This window comes from Hyperolius riggenbachi, chromosome 2, assembly GCF_040937935.1.
Source record: "Hyperolius riggenbachi isolate aHypRig1 chromosome 2, aHypRig1.pri, whole genome shotgun sequence".
Taxonomy (NCBI): Eukaryota; Metazoa; Chordata; class Amphibia; order Anura; family Hyperoliidae; genus Hyperolius; species Hyperolius riggenbachi.
Genome location: NC_090647.1, coordinates 421,185,208 through 421,206,953, shown reverse-complemented (window position 1 = coordinate 421,206,953; position 21,746 = coordinate 421,185,208). Strand labels below are relative to the sequence as shown.

Sequence of the window (21,746 nt, the reverse complement as noted above, 5' to 3'; positions counted from 1 at the left end):
TGCATTTCACTGCGCTGAACTTTCAAGCTCTGTGTGTAACCCTTCCAATGCTGGTCTAGTAAAAAAAAAAAAAGCTGGTTGCATATAATATGCTGTAAATAATGTTTTTGAGCAAAGATGAAATGCAGGGTTATATTCCGCTTTAAATAAATAGGTGTTTCAATTATATTTTCTTCCAAATATAAATTTCATGAGGTTTAGAAGGATATACGTAGCTAGACTATTTTACAAAACTATAGCTAAGTTGTGTTTAAGAATGTTATTTCTTGTTAAAATCATTTGAGTGCAGAGTCCAAACCATTCTGCAGATACCTTTCCTGAGTTGTGCAACAAAGAACCACCATTTTCTTGTCTTTCTATGGATTTTGGAAACAGCTGAAGATGAACTTTTTATAACTTTCTAGGACAATGCCTATGGTATATAAAAATAGAGATTTTTTTTAAGCTTTATTGGTAGAATATTTTTAGCCATGACTTCATGATGATGAAGATTGGATGTGAAGTATCCCATTTGCTATTCACAGTTTTTAAATTACAAATACTTGCAGTTGTCAGTGAGCTGAGAATAGACCAGAGGTGTATATTTATTGATAGATGGAAGGTAGGAGGACAGTTTATATTCTATCTTATAAACAAGCTTGAATTATTTATTTTATTGCGCACTTTCATTTTATGCTGTGTTCAAAAATTCAGTCTGATGTAATTGTCTTGAGTGATACTTACTATTGGGGCAAGAGCACGCTATAAAAGCTCTTTATTGCAATAGCCATTTTGATTATCAATAATTGTATCTATGCATACCCTGGAATTACATCGATCCCGCGTCTCTCAGTTTTCTTTCCTGCTTTAGAAATGATATTGCCATAATTATTATTTTAAACAATAAGATGAAATAACCAAAAAGGAATTCCAAGAAATGACCATTAAAATTAGGCATTGTGCTTAGCACGAATGTTTCTGTATAACATTTCAGGAAAAATAGCAGTGCTGTATATATGTATAAGATAAATTTGAATTGAACGTTTATTTTCCTTATAGTATGCATATATATTTATTTATGTATTCTGATATTCACTAAAACACAATCTTAGTAAACAATAGTTTAACTATTACATTGAACATTGTAGTATTTGAGTTGTTGAGTCAACTTACTTCCCTTACTTCACACCTCCAGAAAGCTGTCTGCTGATGGAGTAAATGAAGGCTCCATGAATCAGTGCAGTTCCCAAACAGGCTGTGCAAAAGCGACCGGTTTGTAGTGTCACTGATGGACAAAATAACTAACATAAAAAATTGCCCCCTTAAAGGGGCACTATAGTGAAAGATTGAAAATATTTGCAAACATATACAAATAAGAAGTACATTTTTTTCCAGAGTAAAATGAGCCATAAATTACTTTTCTCCTATGTTGCTGTCACTTACAGTAGGTAGTAGAAATCTGGCAGAAGTGACAGGTTTTGGACTAGTCCATCTCTTCATAGGGGATTCTAAGCAAGTCTTTTATTTTTTATAAAGATATTGCCTAAAAAGGATTTAAACAACGATGCCGGCCAGCTTCCCTACTCCCTACACAGTTTTTGGCAGTTGGACAGAGCAACTGCCATTCACTAAGTGCTTTTGAAAATAATTAAATCCCCGAGAATCCCCTATGAAGAGATGGACTAGTCCAAAACCTGTCGCTTCTGTCAGATTTCTACTACCTACTGTAAATGCCAGCAACATAGGAGAAAAGTAAATTATGGCTCATTTTACTCTGGAAAAAAATGTACTTCTTATTTGTATATGTTTGCAAATATTTTAAATTTTACAATTTTTCACCATAGTTCCCTTTAAGAAAACTTTCTGAAGATGCCTATATTCAGATTGAAGGAATGTAAATTTAGGACCATTAGGGCCTGTACACACTGCTGTGCTTGCGTTGTGGTTTTAAAAACGCATGCGTTTTTAAAAACGCAAGGTCTTTTGAAAAAGAATGAAAATCGTGATGACTTGTACACACTGGTGCGATGCGTTTTTAGAAAAACGCAATCGCAGTGCCTACTGCGCTTTTTTAAGCGCAGCGCATGAAAAACGCATTAAAAATGCATGCGCTTGCATTTTTCGGAAGTCAGTATCCCAGAAGACTCTGCAATCTCCTGATTCCTGTTGAAATGTAAACTAGAAAAAAACCAAAGGATTCTTTAGCCAATCAGCAATTACAAGAAAAACGCAAACGCACAAAAAACGCAGGCAAAAGCGCATGCGTTTTTAAAACTACATGCACTTTAAAAACGCATGCGCTTGCGATTTTGCTTGCGTTTTTCAGTGTGTACAGACCCTAAAGGTGAAAATGAAAAGGTATAACCAATGTTTTGTATTTGCTAAAGAAATGCATTATAGCCTTACACTATGTATATCCACTTATTTTATTTGAGAACATGTTAGTTAGGACGTTGGTGGAAGTTTAATAACCAGTTTTGTCGTAAAGCTGACAAAAATGGTGTGTCCTAGACTGGTGAACAGTCTCTTGAAGAGAGGGAGATTTGGGACTGTCAAGAAGTGGTTTGGAGAACAAATAAATTTGACTTATTGACTAATTAATTTTTTTATCTTAAGTCCATTGGTAATGAGCAGCAACCGCTATTACTGTGCTTACAGTTGGTAAGTTGCTTTTAAAATGACATTACACATGCCTATGCTAGTTATTTATCAGTATTTGTAGAGTTGTTTTAAGCTACCCGTTATTCGCGCTCATCCTGCTGTAGGAGGATTAGACTATAACACAAAAACAAGTGAAAAAGTAACATGGCATGTTAAATATCCTTGTAGTGTGAATCAGGAGGAATGTAAGGAAGTAAAGTCCTGGGGACACAGACAAGATCCCACCAACCAAGGATCTACTATCCAGCATTTACCTACAATTAAAATTCCAGGGGGGGCAGGAAGGGGGGACTAAGCTTATAAAGTAGGTATTTACCAAGAGGTTACAACTACCAATTCTGCCAGCAATTACTTCATTCTAAAAAATAAATTCTGCCATGTAGATCTTATGGTTTCAGCAATTTCAGATTTACACATCTGCAATAAGTAAGCAGGTAGTTCAGAAAAAGGGGCTATACATGTACTTGTTCTGGGTCTTTTACTCAATTACTAAAGACAGAGAAAGGGATAACCACGACAACCAGACATTTAGAACAAGGTAAGTAACAGTAGCTTTTCTAATCTCCCATATATATATATATATATATATATATATATATATATATATATATATATATATGCTATAGATGATATTTGTTCATTCAAAGCATAGTTATCCTTACCCAGGGCCGGCCCTAGACTTTTTGCCGCCTGAGGCAAATTTAAAAAAAAAGTATTGCTGCCGCCGCCTCCCCCCCCCCCGCCGAGCTGGAGGGGTAGCGGGCAGGGCGGGGGTATTGGGCCTAGCGGCGGGGTGGGGGGTCGGACCCCCCCCTCCCTCGCCTGGGTCCCCGTCCTCCGCTCCCCTCCAGCCTTAAATACATCAGAACTAGCGCAACTCGTAAGAGGCAGTGGGCGGGGAGGACTCACCTCTTCCTCGCTCGATCCAGCGTGCGCTCCACTGACGTCCCTTCCTGCAGCGCCGTCCATTTACAATACAGTGGGCGGCGTGCAGGAAGTGACGTCAGCGGAGCGCACGCTGGATCGAGGAAGAGGTGAGTCCTCCCCGCCCACTGCCTCTTACGAGTTGCGCTAGTTCTGATGTATTTAAGGCTGGAGGGGAGCGGAGGACGGGGACCCAGGCGAGGGAGGGGGGGGGTCCGACCCCCCTCCCCGCCGCTAGGCCCAATACCCCCGTCCTGCCCGCTACCCCTCCAGCTGGGCGGCCGGCTCCCCGCACCCTCCGACGGGCGGATGCCGCCCCTAGAAATTTGCCGCCTGAGGCAAAAGTTTCACCCCGCCTCATGAGCGGGCCGGCCCTGTCCTTACCGCTTACTTATACTTAAACATTGTAAATGGCTCTCTCTGCCTGGTATATGCCATAACTTAGCTCTCTTCCCTTTGTCAACAGCAGCAGCAACAGTGGTGTCATTGTACACAGTTGAGCAATGCCCCAATGTACATGCACCAATTTAAGGGATACCTGAAGTGAGAGGGATATGAAAGCTGCCATATTTATTTCCTTTTACACAATCCAAATTGCCTATTTTTCCTGCTGATCCTCTGCCTAAAATACTTTTAGCCATAGGCCCTAAACAAGCAATCAGATCAGGTGTTGGGTGGAAGTTAACCTTCTCAGCAGTATGGACGACTATATACGTCCATCACCGCCGGAGGTCGCTGCTCAGGCCCTGCTGGGCCGATTTTTGTGAAATAAAAAGCAGCACACGCAGCTGGCACTTTGCCAGCCGCGTGTGCTGCCTGATCGCCGCCGCTCTGCGGCGACCCGCCGCGAGCAGCGGCGAAAGAGGGTCCCCCCAGCCACCCGAGCCCTGCGCAGCCGGAACAAAAGTTCCGGCCAGCACTAAGGGCTGGATCGGAGGCGGCTGACGTCAGGACGTCGGCTGACGTCCATGACGTCACTCCGCTCGTCGCTATGGCGATGAGGTAAGCAAAACAAGGAAGGCTGCTCATTGCGGCCTTCCTTGTTTATTCTGGTCGCCGGAGGCGATCAGAATGACGCTTCCGGAGCGCCCTCTAGTGGGCTTGAAAGTTGGCTGCATGAAACAGTTTTTTTTTATTTAAAAAAAACCCTCCTGCAGCCGCCCTGGTGATCTTAATAGAACACCAGGGAGGTTAAACTGTGTTTGCTGCATGCTTGCTTCAGGTGTGTGATTTAGGCACTACTGATGCATAAAACATCAGCAGAGCAGAGGGCCAGGCAACGGATATTGTTTAAAAGAAAATAAATTGGGCAGCCTTCACATCCCTCTCCAGGTTTGCTTTAAGTGCAGACCTAGTTCCCATTAAAAAGAACAAGAGCTAGATTTCCATTTCAGCCACCACATGCCTAGCAGTGTATCACTCAGCTGCTTACAATGACAGCACTGGCACTGATCTCCGCTACAGTACACCCCAGGAGAGCCATTTACAATTTTAAGTATAAGTGTGGGAAAATTGTTAACCGTACTATACTTTGAAAATACTGTTATCCTTCAGCCTTGGCATTAGCACTGCAGTGTTAAAAAGCAATATCTGCAGTAGGGTACAATTTGAGTTTATCTCAGTAAAAGGCAGTTTGCCCCATACTGTGAATACACTGCCAATGTTATCAGGAATTTGACCTTCACTTTTAAGTCACGGAAATGAACTTGCCTCCAAAGTAATATCATATTTTCTTTACAATTTAAAAGCCTAAATACAACACAGAGAAACGTATTGAACATTTAATTGAACCTCTACACAGCTGCGATAAGGAAGCAACATTTGAAATAAACTAAAATGATGTCTATTAGCTGTACAACACAATGTGCAAATGAAGGCTTCATCACACATTTTAAATGGAGAGATTACTATTTGCAGAGTTTAAAAATTGTTTTGCCTTCCTCTCAAAAGTTGCACTCAGAAAGATTGAAGACAGCCATGGATTAATAATTGTTTGAATAGATTAGACATTAAATTTGATTTAAACACCAAATTTATAAAAATCTATTGCAACTTTTGCAATTTTGTTTTACATTTCCAAAATTCCAAAATATTGATTGTATATTGATTACATATGCTGGACTGATCAAGGTATGGGGGGAGGGGCGGGCACAGGCAGTATGTAACGATTGTGGAACTTTCTCCGTGATCAGCGCACGCGTTGTGCGCTGATACGGCGGAAATCCTCTACAAGCGTAGAATTGCAGGCACCCAGCAAAAGGTGCTACGCACCCATAGAGGGAAATTCCTGTCGGCAGATGGCACTGGGGAGTGCAGAGGAACCAATCCTCTGTACCTCCACAAATGCCAGACAGGAATTGTACGAAGAGCAGAACGCAATCGCAAGAGAGGCGATTGCGAATGAGAACGAGCAAAGGGACAGGTTGTATGTGTGTGCGCCAACCTAGTCGCCACCCCGCGACAGTGCACACACAACAGCAGATATGAAATAGGAACGCGATCGCGAGAGGTGCGATCGCCAGACGTGACACAAGGCAGATCAGAACAGAATACGAGGATAGCAAAGGCACAGCAAATCATACAATGAGGAGATACGGAAAATAACAAACGCTAACTGAACGCGAACACCGCACTCATTCACAACAGTGCACGCGTTCATGCGTGGTATCCATGTGATAAGCACAATAGAGACAAGCACGCCTAACTAACCATCGACAGACAAACATGCAACAGAGGACGCGAGCGCTTGCTTAACGGTTACCTCACCGAGCCTCCAGCAAGCGTTCGTAGCAGACAAGACAGACACACGCAAACACGGACAAGCGAGAGATAGGATCCACAGCACTAGCGAAAGTGGCTAGCGCGATCCAGGAAGACAGAACAGAAGGATCCACAGTACTAGCGCAGGATGCTAGTGCGATCCAGGTACAGAGTAGCAGAACAGAAGGATCCACAGCACTAGCGCTAGGCGAGTGCGATCCAGGCAGACCGAGTAGCAGAACAGAAGGATCCACAGCACTAGTGAAAGTGGCTAGCGCGATCCAGGTACAGAGTAGCAGAACAGAAGGATCCACAGCACTAGCGGAAAGTGGCCAGCGCGATCCAAGGAGACAGAACAGAAGGGATAGCTGGTAGCAACCGCTGCACCAGCTATACTCCAAGAACAGAGATCAGAACCATTTCCTGTCGACCACCGCTGGGACAGGACAATCGCAACAGAACAAACAAACAGATAAGCAATCCTAACTGCACTAAGGAAACCTGCCTAGTGCAGTTTTCCAGGAATTACTCTAAGCTGATCTTCAAACAGAGAGTAAGGCTGACACTCCTCCAGGAGTGTTACACAGGACTAAATCCTTATGATCAGCCAAGCATTGTGGGAAACACATAGTACTTATAGTACACGCCTCCAATGAATGTGGCCAGGCAATTTGCATGACAACGTATGCAAATTCCTCAGCAAGCACAAGCTGCAAAACTGACAGAAGCTCTCCTTTCCAGAGTCCTGCAGCATGCAAACTTAAACAATGGTCAAAAAGCTGCCTGCCTGCACAGGCAGCTGAGCAGATCATTACACAGTAGCACACAATCAAAGTTCTCCATTCCCCAAATACATACATACAAGTGAATTAGCTTCCCCTTAAAACTCCGCCCTGGGTTAGAATGGACTATAGTAGGGATTAGATTGTGAGCTCCTCTGAGTGACCGTTAAGTGACAAGACTATACTCTGTGAAGCGCTGCAGAAGATGTTGGTGCTACATAAATAATAATATTTCATCAGACAGTACAAACCTAGTGGTTGTGGCAGTTAGGTCAATATTAGACAAGACTTCTGCTGAAATATGGTCTTAAATCTAATAGTGCAAAGTGGCGCAGAGGAGCAGAACAGGTAAATGATATTTGGAAAATTGAAATTGTTTACCTGATCTACCATTATTTTAATAGTGTTTGGCCACCTATACAATGAATTCTACTGATCTTGTTGTGTCGTCTTAAAAGATGAGTATACTGTATACACACAGTAAACATATCCTTACATTGCCCCATTCCCCCCCCCCCCCAACCAACCTATCTACCAAAAGGCCTCAATTGGTTGTTATAGCAAGCATACCACACAAGGACCTTTTTAAGGTATCTTTTAAGACTAAAGCTACGTACACACATACGACAACAATCCTTCGCTGTGAACGACGAATGATCTTTTAATTGATGAAAGAACCACTTAAGCAAAAGTAGCTTTCAAAAGTGTGTAACGATCTGATCGTTTGTTAACGAACGATCCGGAACAACATCACAGTAGAATACATGAAAATGCGTGTTTTCTGTGATGGATGTGATGTGAACGAACGTTTGACTCACGTCTAGCCATTATTATATCTTCTGTACAGTGAAGATGTCACATACTGTTCCTGGAAGTGACATCATAGGAAGTTCCACCCGCACGTAACGAACGGTTCAAAATGTACGTTACACTATAAAACTAACGTTACGTATATTACATTACAGTGTGAGAACTCATCCTGTAGGTATGTAGGTAGAGCATTTAGATAATACAACGTTAAAAACACATAAAAAAAACACTCTGTCCTGTTTTAGTGTCCATTAAAATGACAATTGTGGTATAATCATGGAGCAATTAACGTGTCACAGGACACATTCATAGAACAAACGTTAAATAACGAAAACCACGTGTTGTGCTTGTGCATTAATATGAAAACTTCTATGTAGATATAATGAAATGCGCATGTCAAGCCTAGTACGAATGACCGTTTTCTAACGATGTACTCGTTTTGCAAACGATCGTCGTTTAAAAAAATCTGCCAAGGCAGATCTTTTGTTTTTAGCGATCTAGCTCGTCCATCGTTTGGCTTAATGACTGTTGGAGGTTTTTTTAAACGATCGTCGTTTGAAATGATCGGGGAACGATCGTTTCAAATGACTATAGTTGCATGTGTGTACGCACCTTTATAAATACCAAACACAAGAAAACATAAAAAAAGAAAGGCATCTCAGTCAAAGGTATAAATACAAATCTAATGTATTCATGAAATGTGACACTGACTATCAAGACATAACGTGTTTCACTGATCAACAATCTGCTTCTCAGAGAATATAATATGCAGGGTAATTTGTATAGTGTCAGTATTAAATAAAGCGGCCAACTCCTAAAATCACGGTATCCCCACAATACAACGGGACTGTTATAAATGTCAGTATATTTACAATGCATTCCAGAGCATACCATATACGAGTCCTTGAATCATATGTCTTTTCAGCCAGAACTAGTATGGTTTATTCCATTTTCTGGCCTAAGCCAACTTTTATGACACAGCAAGCAAATACAGCTGATGGTCTACAGGAGACTACATAGTTAACCTACCTTTGTTGCAAAGTAATGTTGTCTGTGTGTAAATCCCAAAATTTAAATGTCACTTTGTTGAAGGCAACCGTTGCATGGTTATGCCATATCCTGTTCAGTCAGTGAGTGCTGTACATGAGAAAAAAAGCATTCTGTCACTCAGGATCACAAACAATCTTCAGCTGTCCTTACATCAAAGGGAAATCTCCTGTACAGTGGAGGGAGCCAAGTGTGATACCTCTTTCTGCTGGCACACAGTCTGGTGATAAAACTTCAGGGGAAAATAAATATAAAGGTAGTCATACACCATACAACTTTTTGCCCGATTAGACAAAATGTGATTAGACAAAAACATTACATTTTATTAGGATTTTTTTAATGGATTTTTGTGTTTTGATCGACAGTATAATCGACTTAACAATCAAAATACAGAACCGCAATGTTGGTTCATGGTGATGTTGATCATGATGTGGATCGTATGGTCAATCACAGTGACGATCAAAAACAAAAGTTGTATAGTGTAGGCTTAATTTTATAAACCATTTCAGGTTCCTTTTTTTTAAACAAGATTTCTTAGTTATATAATAGCAAATCTATAACAACAGAGTTGAGATTTTGAATGTAAAAATAATGTAAATATGCTATATATTTAACAAACAGGCACAAATAAGGTCAGTCAAAATATTATAAATGCAGTAACTGTTGTAGATCAGTTATATGAGTTGCCTTTTCAATGCTCTCCACCCTCAAGCCCCGCCTCCTCTCACTCTCACACCTCCCCCAAAAAAAAAAGCAATCTAGGTCTTTGATTCTGAATTAGACCTTTCCCATAACAATGGAATCCTTCTGTTGTTGAATCAAAACAGTGATACAAGACAAGGATAAAAAACATAGACATCCTGAACTAAGGTTAGCATGTTTTGTTTGCTGTGTACCTCTTTAGGTATGAATTTTGAAATCCCTGGATCTAATTTACTGTGGTTCTCTGAGCTCTGTCCTCAAGTACTACTAACATTTCACGTTTTACATAAATCCACAGAGGTAATTAATGAGATCTGCTGAGATACTAATTACCCCACCTGTGAATGGTTGTGGTTTTCTGCAAAACATGCACTGTTGGTGGTACTTGAGGACAGTGTTGGGAAGCCCTGCTGTAGGGTCTCCAGAGCCTATCTATCAATCCATGACTACCAGATACTTGAGTATAATTAAATGTCAGAAGATGGGGTTTCCAGTTTCTCTTCATGTAGATTAAACATCTGCAACTATTTAGAAAACTTACAAAATTGTACTGAATTTCACTGGAGGTGAGAATATTCAGCAATGTGGAAGTGGGGCTTTAAGGTCACAAATAAGGGAGAATTAAGGCTAAGATACTTAAGAGTAAATTGGGTAATATTTCCTGTGTAATTGTAAATGTACACAGGTTTGCTTAAAAGAGACTGGGATTTTTTTCATAGTTTTATTCCACTGAGACTCTTCTCCGGAACCTTTTCTTTTTTACGTTCTCATGAATAACATGGAAATAACCTGTAAATTACATCTGGCTTGGGAAGGTTTCTATTTTTGCATATGCTGAGATATTTTCAGTTGAGTGTTCTGCCTAATGTAATTAACATTCACTTCACATGCAAATGACACAATAGGTGCTGCTATACTGGGAGTAAAACTCCTGATACAGTGCAATGGGCAAAGAATAGCAAACCAGTATCATGTTTTTCCCTCTGTAGTGCTTAGTTATCTGGACATGTCTGTGGTAACATTTTACTACCATGTAAGTGATCATTTTACACAAATGGGTGAGGCCATCATGTTATTACTGGGAGCAGTACAGCAACTGAGGAGGCAGTAACTCATCACCACTAAGACCAATAAATGCTCAAATCAACTGTCTTCCTCCCCACCACAGTTACAGGTTCCCTGTCTCCTGAGGCTGTCGCATCATTTTATCTTCCTCGGAACCCCATAGAGAGTGTTATGACTGATATGGCTATAGCTATACCGCAGCAGTCAGTAACATGCAGGATGAATGGAAAAGCTTTAATGAGACTGAATTAATCTGAGTGTCTAAGAGATGGATATGCAGATCTGTTTATAGTAATACAAATGGGGGAGGGATGTAAAAGAAGAGAGGTCAAATAAACTCCACTTCAGGGAAAATGAGAAATTCCAATCTGGACAATCTTTTTTACCCCCCAGAGCAGAGACAGATGAGGGCACTATATAGTGTTTTTACAGGCATCCATCAGTTGCCCACTTTGAACATAAATGACTAAAATTTGATATTTAAAGACCATGTCACTGAATGCAGGTCAATTCTGTCTGGAAACACAGAACATTGATGCTTGGCTTCAGGTGTGTCTTTAGTTGGGGGAGGTAAGATAAGGCACTCTGCACTGGACACAAAACAATTGTGGTAAATAGAAGTAGGACTAAATGCTGTGAGCTGAAGTCAAATCTAGAGGTTGAGATGGGCAGAGGATTATTGGATAGGGCGGGGAGTGTTGAAGGGTAGCTAAAGGTTAGACATCAGGAAGAGCTAACAATAATGGCACTGGCTTGTAGCTGACTAGTGTATTTCAGGAGAGATTTGGTCTGGATGTCTGAATAGCAATAGCTCTCAAATGACTTATTCTTATACTCACTGGATCCAATATGGCTGCCTAATTTGGAATTTCCCTCAATCTCTGGTTGTGATTGGCTAAAACTTCTGTGCGTCAATCTTTCTGTTTTGAATAACTAAGCAATAATATTTTTGCTTACAAATTCCTTATTTAACTCATTGGAGGGAATTTACATAGTTTGCGATATTTACACATACTGACATTTGCTTATGGGGTCAATTTGAACATTATTGCTTGCAAATTTTTGCCAAAGGCATTTTCACTTTTAAGATTTTTCTGTAAAAATACACCAAAATGTTCATATTTTTGTCCAAAAATCTATTTCTAAAAACAACTGCAATATTGGAAATGGGCTTTCATTAAAAATGAATAGGAAGTAATTTCTTCTCTCCCCATATTAGGCAGCTAATTTATACATTTATAATAGCGCCGGGAGTTTTGTCACACTTGTTGCTGATCCCGATATCGCTCAGCATTAAAGCCGTGCACCCGATCAAGAAAATTGGCTTTACATCTTGCTGCATGTACGACCGATTAACCACTTGCCGACCAATGGATTTTTCACTGATCGGTGCTGCGGGGGCTCTACAGCCCGCAGCACCGATCAGGAGTGCAGCAGGGCGATCAGACTACCCCCTTTTTGCCCCACTAGGGGGATGTCCTGCTGGGGGGGTCTGATCGCCGCCGGCCATCTGCGTTTTGCGGGGGGGGGGGGCTCCTCAAAGCCCCCCTCCGCAGCCATTTCCGCCCTCTTCCTCCTTACCTCCCTCCCTCCCTCTCTCCGTAATGCGCAGGACGGAGTTCCGTCCTGCGCATTAAAGGATAGGCTTCAGCCTATCATATGCCGGCGATCCCCGGCCAATCAGAGGCCGGGGATCGCCGATCTGCCTTACGGCGCTGCTGCGCAGCAGCGCCGTATGATGTAAACAGCGGGGATTTCTTCCCCGCCTGTTTACATTTTGCCGGAGAGCTGCGATCGGCGGCTCTCCGGCTGTTCATGGAGACACCCTCCGTGAACTGACATGGAAAGGCCTCCATGGTAACCCGCAGACGACCAGTTTACGCCAATCAGCGTTAGCTGGTCGTCAAGAGGTTAATGCAAGCAATTTTGGCCCGAAATTGGTCGCATTGTTGATCGGGCATGCACTTGACAACATTGATTTTTATCCGATTCTAATAATCAAATTCTTTATTTGTTTGAAAATTTTCTTTTTCCATATAAAATGCCACATCACATTCAAAAAACATACAAGAAAGTTAGATATACATAGTAAGCATCTATATCGTAATCATATCGAATATCTAATCTCAGGTCCCTCATAGGTTCTGTCTATCCAATCCACTACTTTCTAATACATCACAATATCTTCCTCCTCTAGCATAGCACAGCTCTAATTGCACATTAAGTTAGATAGCTTGTTCTCATCAATTTGATCTGAGGGCTTCTTCTTATCTCACTATTCCATCTTCACCTCTAGAGTACCTCATCTTTCTTTCATATAAAGCGCTTCTATATATCACATCCAACCATCATTCATCTAAACCCACACAAAAGACCAACTTTTAGTTTACTTCTCTATCCTCCCATCCCACTTCCGGCACCCCCCTCAGTCTTTTTCACAGAAATTTCATGAGCCAATCCCCTTTTAGTCTGCAGAGTTACACATATTCCGATTCTAATAATCAAATTGGATAGTCGATCGACTACCAAGTCGCCTGATCTATGGCCACCTTAAGTGGATGAGATAGGAGAGATAGAGAGATAGAGCAAGATCTGTGCTTTTGCTGACTGAGAGAGGTGCAATAGGGATAGAGAGGAAGAGAGGAAAATTATATGGAGCTCAGGTACTACTAGTTATTTATTTGCAGTCTACTGTGTGTTTGTGTTTGCTGAGCATCTTTTGTGGTTTAAAGAGCTCTACAAATACAAGTTACAGCAGGCTGCATACTACATTTATTCTAAAGCAAAAAAATTTTTTATAGAAGCAGGGAGTGAGATACTGTGTACTGTAATGTGTCTGTGACTAAGTGGCATAGCACAGCATAGTGCAAGCTATATACATAGATACTAGCAGTACATCCAGCGGCATAGCTACGGAGCTATGGGCCCTGGTGCAAGTTTTACATGCCCCCCCCAGCACTCTATACATAACAATTGATATGGCGCACCAAAACCTGACAAGAACAACCACAGTGTCAGAGGTACAAGAAGGGGATAGGGGACAGTTTGTTAATGACTACTACAATTCAAAGCATCTATAGAAGTGATTATTACCAGCACAGGACTAATAGAGAGCTAATATTGTGCTTGAGGGAGCGCCCCTCAGGGCCCCTCTGGCCCAAGAGCCCCGATGCGGTCTCTACCTCTGCACCCCCTATTGCTACGCCACTGAGTACATCTGTGCAAACACAAAGCACACAGTAATCTGAATTTCTGTTTTACTGAGTGTAACTTGTGGTTTAAGGGTCAAGACCTCCATTCTCCACAAACATGAGCTACAGCAGGTAGTTATGGCCCAAACTGTTTGCTGGTATACAGTTTCCAGCGATCATCAGCCATTCATCCGCCAGCGAACAGATGGCACGTTTGATTAGCACCCGATACATATGCATGAAGCCAAAAACTGCCCCCCCCACCCCAGGGTCAGCAGACACATGGCAGCCAATCAGGTATCCCTCCATCCTGGACCACATACCCCTATAAAAACAGGAGCACAGTAGCCATTTTACATTCTGCCTTTGGCTGCTGTGCTGGGCAGGGTAGGGGGAGCTGAGCTGTGCTGCTGCTGTGTGAGAGATAGCATAGGTAGCTTCTGTTCTGGGTGGCCAGTGCACTTTATTGCTGCTACAGTACTAGTTCACTGACTAGCTAACCCAATAGCCCTTGTAAGGGCTGTGTTTTTTTTTTCTTTGTTAGTGTAGATTGCTGTTCTGTGTGTCCAGTACACTTTAGCTGTTGGAGACAGATATGCAGTGCTGCTACAGTAGTTCAGTGGTTCTTTTTTTGTTATTGTTATATTTCTGATCTGCATGTCCAGTGCACACATTAGCTGTTGGAAACAGGTGTGCTTCTACAGTTGTACAGTTGTTTAACAAATAGATAACGCAATAGCTCTTGTAAGGGCTGTTTGTTTGTTTTTTTCTTGCTATTGTTATATTGTTGTTCTAAGTGTCCATTGCACACTTGCTGTAGGAGACAGGTGTGCTGGTCCTAGTAGTGCACTGACTAGTTAACCCAATAATCCTTCACCACCACTACTGTCATCTATTACTGTCCTGTATAAGGCCTCACTGGCAGGGCCTATATTTTTGGTGATTGTTGCACATAGCATAAACCTGTCATCTGAGTGAAGTGACAGTCAGTTTAAAAAAAACAAAAAAACCCTGAGCGTCCAGACCAGAACTACTCATGTCATCTAGTGTCCACTAATGTCCTATATAAGGCCTCACTGGCAAGGCCTATATTTTGGGGTGATTTTTGCAAATAGCATAATCCTATCTGTCACCTGAGTGAAGTGACATCCAGTTCACCAAAGCACCTGGGTGTCCACTATTGTTACCTTTCCAGTAGTGTTCAGAATTATATTTATAGTGTTTAAACAAAACATGAGAGGCAGAGGTAGGCTGCAGAGAGGGAGGAGAAGAGTACAAAGCAGGGAGAGCTCTCGAGGAACAGGAGGCAAACAACAGCATGTAATGGCACCTGGGGACAACCAGACAATGCGCCTGCTAACTTCTACTGTTACCAGAATGCCATCAGCACAAGGCTCAGCAGTGTGGCATTTCTTTTGTGTGTCTGCCTCTGGCAACAGCATTGCCATTTGCAACTCATGTCTTAAGAAACTTAGTCATGGGAAGGCCAACACCAAACTGGGTACAACTGCTTTGCAAAGGCGCATGACCTCCCATCACAAAGCACTATGGGAGCAACACCAGAAGAAAAGCAGTACACAAAGTGAAAGCCACCCTCCTCCTGGTTTAACTTCTTCATTTTCTACCTCTCTCCCTTCTCATGCACCCTCCACTCCGCCTTTCACCTTGACCAAACATTTTTTTGAACTGTACATGCCCAATTTTTAAGCCCTCTGCTACAGCGGTTGCACCAAAAAATGAATTTATTTTTATATATTATACATTATTGTTATAAATCCAGTACTGTCCTGTAAAGACATACAGTAACTAGCAGGACCTTTTTTGGGTGCTTGTTGTTGCACATTGCATACACCTGTGATTTAGTTAAGTGTCATTCCCCTAAACAAAGTTAAGTGTCATCCCTAAACAATTTTTTTTTTAAAACAACATTTTTCGAAAATATGTATGCCAAAAACTTTTGGCCTCTGCTTGCTACAGTGGATACAACAAAAATGTAAATGTATATGGCAAAATCTTCTGGCCTCTGCTACAGTGGCTGCAACAAAACATCATTTTTCAAACATGTATATACCATTGGCTGGAAAACTGTGATCGTGTGCACTCCTGTAAACGTGCGCACAAGCACAGTGACCGTCACCACTACACAAATATTGCCAGCGAGAGGACAAACATTTATGTCCTGGATGCGTCAACTAGTAAAAACAATTATTTGCTCACCTGACGCTGCTCACTAAAGCTCTTTGCAGTTGTTTGCGGTGTAGTAAATGTAGCGTTTTGTCTCAGTGTGAACTGGACCTAATCTTTACACTACCTAATTAACCTGTACACACCAGATATTTAAAGAGACTCCGTAACAAAAATTGCATCCTGTTTTTAATCATCCTACATGTTCCAAAAGCTATTCTAATGTGTTCTGGCTAACTGCAGCACTTTCTACTATGACAGTCTCTGTAATAAATCAATGTATCTTTCCCCTGTCAGACTTGTCGGCCTGTGTCTGGAAGGCTGCCAAGTTCTTCAGTGTTGTGGTTCTGCTATGAACTCACCCTTCCTGGCCCCTCTATGCATACTGCCTGTGTGTTATTTAGATAAGAGAGAAGAGAGAAGCTGCTCTAATCAGCTGGATAAATCGTCCTCTGAGCTGGCTGGGCTTTCACATACTGAGGAATTACAAACAAGGGCAAAGCTGTTTGCAGGAAGAAAAGAGCAGCCTGAAACTTCAGTGCATGAGAGCAGAAGGGGGGAAGAAACACACAAATGATCTCTTGAGATTCAAAAGGAATGCTGTATACAGCCTGCTTATGTATGGATGTATTTTCTATGTGTAGACATACTGTACATCAACCTACTTCCTGTTTTGGTGGCCATTTTGTTTGTTTACAAACAAACTTTTTAAAACTGTTTTTAACCACTTTTAATGCGGCGAGGAGCGGCGAAATTGTGACAGAGGGGAATAGGAGATGTCCCCTAACGCACTGGTATGTTTACTTTTGAGCGATTTTAACAATACAGATTCTCTTTAAAAGCATGTTATTCCACAAATTTAGGAATGTAATGTGATTTCTGCCCTTTAGATAGAGATGTTGCGAACATAGAATTTTCTGTTCGCGAATGTGAACTTACAAAAACTGTTCACAAACAGGCAAATCTGGCGAACCGCCATAGACTTCAATGGGCAGGTGAATTTTAAAACCCGCAAAGACTGTTTCTGGCCTCAAAAGTTATGAAAAAAGTTGTTTCAAGGGGTCTAACACTTGGACTGTGGCATGCCAGAGGGGGATCCATGCCAAAAGTCCCACCAAAAATTACGGAGTTGACACAAAGTCGGGTTTTAATCCCTAAAGGGCAGGAATCACATTATGCACAGCTCTGGGTGTCAGTGGACTGCGGAGTGTCACAAACGGAGAAATGCAATAGTACTATCAAAATACAGTAAAATAATAATGCACTGGAGTGGTTCTGTGTCTGTAACTTAATGAGGCAACAGCAGTAGTGTGCACACAGCTCTGGGTGTCAGTGGGCTGTGGAGTGTCACACCCACAAAATAAAAACACAGGAGACCGATGTGCTAGCCCTCAATAGGGCTGTTTGAAGTCCTTTCACAGCAAGTGAGGAGCAAGAACACAGGCCTAGCTAATACTGCCCCTACCTATCTGCAGCCAGTCTGTCCCTGCTCTCACTAAAGCTACATACTCACAGGGGACAATTGTCCCTCGTAGCATGCGCGCACGCGAACAGGGAGCGACAGCTCCCTGCCGGCGACAGCTGTCCACACGTCTCGCCAGAAAGGCAGAGACGCGGCGGAAGCTGTTTGTGAATGGAGCATCCCCCGGCCGGATGCTCTATTCACTCGCGTAGGTCTCCTGTCGCTACCCCGCGTACTCACGCGGGACTAGCGACAGTTCCGGCGAAGTCGCGGCGACAGCTGTAGCCAGCGATTGAACATGTCAATCGCCTGGCGACAGCTCCGACGGGCGATGGTTCGGGGCGTGCGCGTTATACACATGGGCGACCGTCGCCGCAACACGCGCGTGCCACGTGGCTGCGGCGACGGCCGTACCCAGTGTGTATGGGCCTTAACAGTCAGCAACCAGCAGTGAATTGATCAAATATGGCCAACGTAACTTCTTTTTGATAGGGGGGTGGGGGGGTCCAGGAAGGGGTGCTAGCTAATTGGCTGCCATGCGTCTGCTGACTATGAGATAAGGGGTCAAAGTTTACTCAATGGTAATGTATAGGGGGCGAATCGAACAGGCCAAATGCGAACAGCCGATGTTCGCCGAATACTGCTGGCCGGCGAACTGTTAGGGCCATCTCTACCTTTATAGTCTAAAACACGACTCTGCATAAAACTCTGGAAGCTTCCGGAAAGTTGTAGAAGCTTCCGGAAGGTTGTAGAAGCTTCCGGAAGAGCTTTTAAAATCTCTAGCGTTTAAAAAGCTCTTGTAGTGTGAATCAGCCTTAAACCTACATTATACCATATATGGTTTGCCATAGACCAAACAGGAGACATGCATGCATTATGTGATAAATATGAATTATATGTATAAATAACTTGTGATTTAAAAATGGGTTGAACAAATGCAATGGTAATTTTGATAATCTCATCTAACATAAGAGGGTAATTCTACCCACACAGTAGTAACTGTCTGCTGCTGTCACAACACAATTTGTCAGTACATGACTGCTGTGCTAAAAAGATGCTGTTTTCAAATCTCACTTTTAACACCTGGACTGCCAACTGGAACTGCCACTTACCTGGACCCACAATTCAGTCCTTTGAAAGTATTTCTACTGGAATGATGCAGTATGTTTTTTTTTAGGTCTTATTTATTTTAGTGCTAGGTATAAATAAATATTAATCACTCATGGGAGTTCTGACAGTGTTCATTGTGCTCTACCATCAAGCAGATTCGCCTTCAGAAGCAATGCAGAGCTACTGAAATGCAGAAGGGTGAACTGAGGCAATAGTTTAGTGCTTTGCTTGAGTGTTTATAAAGGCCTTTGGTGTGAATCAGAACTGCCTTCCTTCCATTTTCCATATGAACAAAGCCTAATATAGTTCATGTAGCACCGCAGCTTCATCCAGTTATTTCTCATGAATGCTGCTTACAAACTAAAATCCAGAAAATGGCTTTAAGGTGGAACTTGCAATCGCAATCTCAATAGTAATCAATGTGATGGGAAAATGGAAAAAGAAAAAGCTTACACAGGCAAATTTACATGAAAAAAAGCCTAAATCCGCAAGCATTTTTTTCTATGCGGATTCGCTTCATTATAGTGGAAACGTAGCCTAAAAGAAAAGGAACAGCATAATAACCTTTAAAGAAAAAACATTCTTTGCTATAGCTGATAAATATCCTGCAATAATAATGCAGCGTGTCTACTTCCTGTTTTCATGTAAGTAGACGTAGATTCTGGCTGCTTTCACAGTGGGACGTTACAGGCGCACGTTAGAGCAGCCTGTAACGCAGCCCAACTCACAGTAATGAAAAATCAATGGGCTGTTCATAGTGCCCACGTAGCGTTACAGTGTAACGCTGGACGTTTAAAGAAGGTGCATCATGCTGTGCGTTATATGCGGTTTTAGCCACGTTAGACTGTTTGCACATGCTCAGTAATGTGTGTTTTTTTTATTTTTTTCGTGCAGGAGAGTAGGAGGTGGGATTCCGCTATTGTGGCCAGCCACATGGCTAATATGCACTGCACTGCAGTGTTTACTTCCTGGAGCGGCCGCTTATTGGCTGGCGGGACCACGTGATGCGGAGTGTTCCGATCACGTGGTCTCCACAGTCTTTTGCCGCATATGCCGTTTTCGTTCGATAGTATGCTTCAAAAAGTACGCATCACGGACGCATCAAGAGACGCATAACGCGGCTCTATATAACGTCCAACTTCAGAGCTCACATGCGTTGCGTTAAGGGCACATTATGCGACCTTAATGTCGCATCTAACGCAACGTCTTAGTGGGAAAGAGCCCTAAGTGTTTATAAATTAGCTGCTCTGCCATGGCATAGGAGACTCCTGAACCGACTCAGCTGAAACGTCAAATTACAGTGATGGTTAGACACAAAATGGGAATTAGACAGGCTAAACTCTCTAAATACATACAGGGCGCATTTCTCTGTTTTCCTTTTGTCCTGTGCAAGTGTTCATGTCCACTTTAAAAGTCTTCAGTGCACCTTGCAGACATGGATGTCAGTCATAATTATGTCAAAGTCCATGCCCTTGCTTAATATGTGTTTTGAAGTGCCCTCATGGGTTTCTTAAAGAGCCTATTATTCCAGCTTAGAATAAACTTTCATTGTGTTGTCTTGTGATATAAAGTTATAATTACCTACTGGGTTTCTTCCTCCCAAATCCCTCCGAAAGCCCTATTTCTACTGGCTTCCAAGGTGTAGCCTTGCCCCCTGCTGAGAAAACACCAGGCAGACCCAGGGCTCTGGGAGGTATTTGGAAGAAACAGACCTGGCAGGTAATTATAACTTTATATCACAAGACAATACAATGATAGTAGTAAAAATGTTTCTGTACCGTGTTAGCCAAACAATATATGTAGGTAGAAAAAACCAAAGTCTTGTAAAAGTAATACCTTTTAATGGCTAACTGATAAAGTTAAATAATGCAAGCTTTCTGGGATCTAGGTATAAATCTAGAGAGGAACTATTGAAATACACCCCAAAGACTGAAAACAACAGAGTCCCAATAGTGGTCACCTACAACCCAAGAATAAAGACACTGAGGAAGATATCGAAAGCCCTGCAACCGATACTTCATAAAGACAAACGCCTGAAAGAAGTTTTTCCTGATGTACCAATGCTTGCTTTCAGACAACCTCCCAATTTGAGACAAATGATTATCAGAAGTGCATTATCTACACCAGAAACTCCAGGCACATTACCCTGTAATAACGCAAGGTGTGAGACCTGCCCTTATATCTTGTGCACAAGCCAAATACAAATACCAAACTCACAGAAATATCATCAAATATCAGACCAATTTTCCTGTGAATCATCCAATGTTGTATACATGATACGCTGCATGAAATGCCCCTCAAGAGGAATCTATATAGGAGAAACAGGACAAAAACTGCGCACAAGAATGAACCATCACCGCTTTAACCCTCCTGGCGGTTTGCAAAAAAATCGCCAGGGGGCAGCAAATCTTTTTTTTTAAATTTTTTTTTTTTTTTTCATGTAGCGAGACAAAGTCTCGCTACATGATAGCCGCTGCTCAGCGGCATCCCCCCAGCCCCTCCGATCGCCGCCGGCGATCGGAGATCCGGAGATCCCGTTCAAAGAACGGGATCTCCTGGAGGGCTTCCCCCGTCGCCATGGCGACGGGCGGGATGACGTCACCGACGTCATCGACGTCGTGACGTCAGAGGGGACTCCGATCTGCCCCATAGCGCTGCCTGGCACTGATTGGCCAGGCAGCGCACGGGGTCTGGGGGGGGGGGCGGCCGCGGCGAGAGGAATTGCGGCGGATCGGCGGGTAGCGGCGGCGATCGGGCACTGCACGCAGCTAGCAAAGTGCTAGCTGCGTGCAGCAAGAAAAAAATTATGCAAATCGGCCCAGCGGGGCCTGAGCGGTGCCTTCCGGCGGCATAGCCCGAACTCAGTTCGGGCTTACCGCCAGGAAGGTTAAAATTAATGAGGGTAAAATGGACACACCAGTGGGCCAACACTTCTGCGAACCAGGACACAGCAAGCAAGATCTAAAAGTATTTATTCTTAAGGGTAACTTCAAAAATGAACAAGCAAGAAAGATTTCTGAGTACAAATTTATGAAAATGTTCAAGACATTAACAGAAGGTTTAAATTGT

General features: G+C 42.5%; 1 protein-coding gene across 4 annotated transcripts in view; it reads left to right on the top strand.

The window, feature by feature from the left end:
* Positions 1-21,746, top strand: part of TBL1X (transducin beta like 1 X-linked) — a 448,757-nt gene that overhangs the window by 135,568 nt on the left and 291,443 nt on the right. The window lies entirely within an intron of this gene.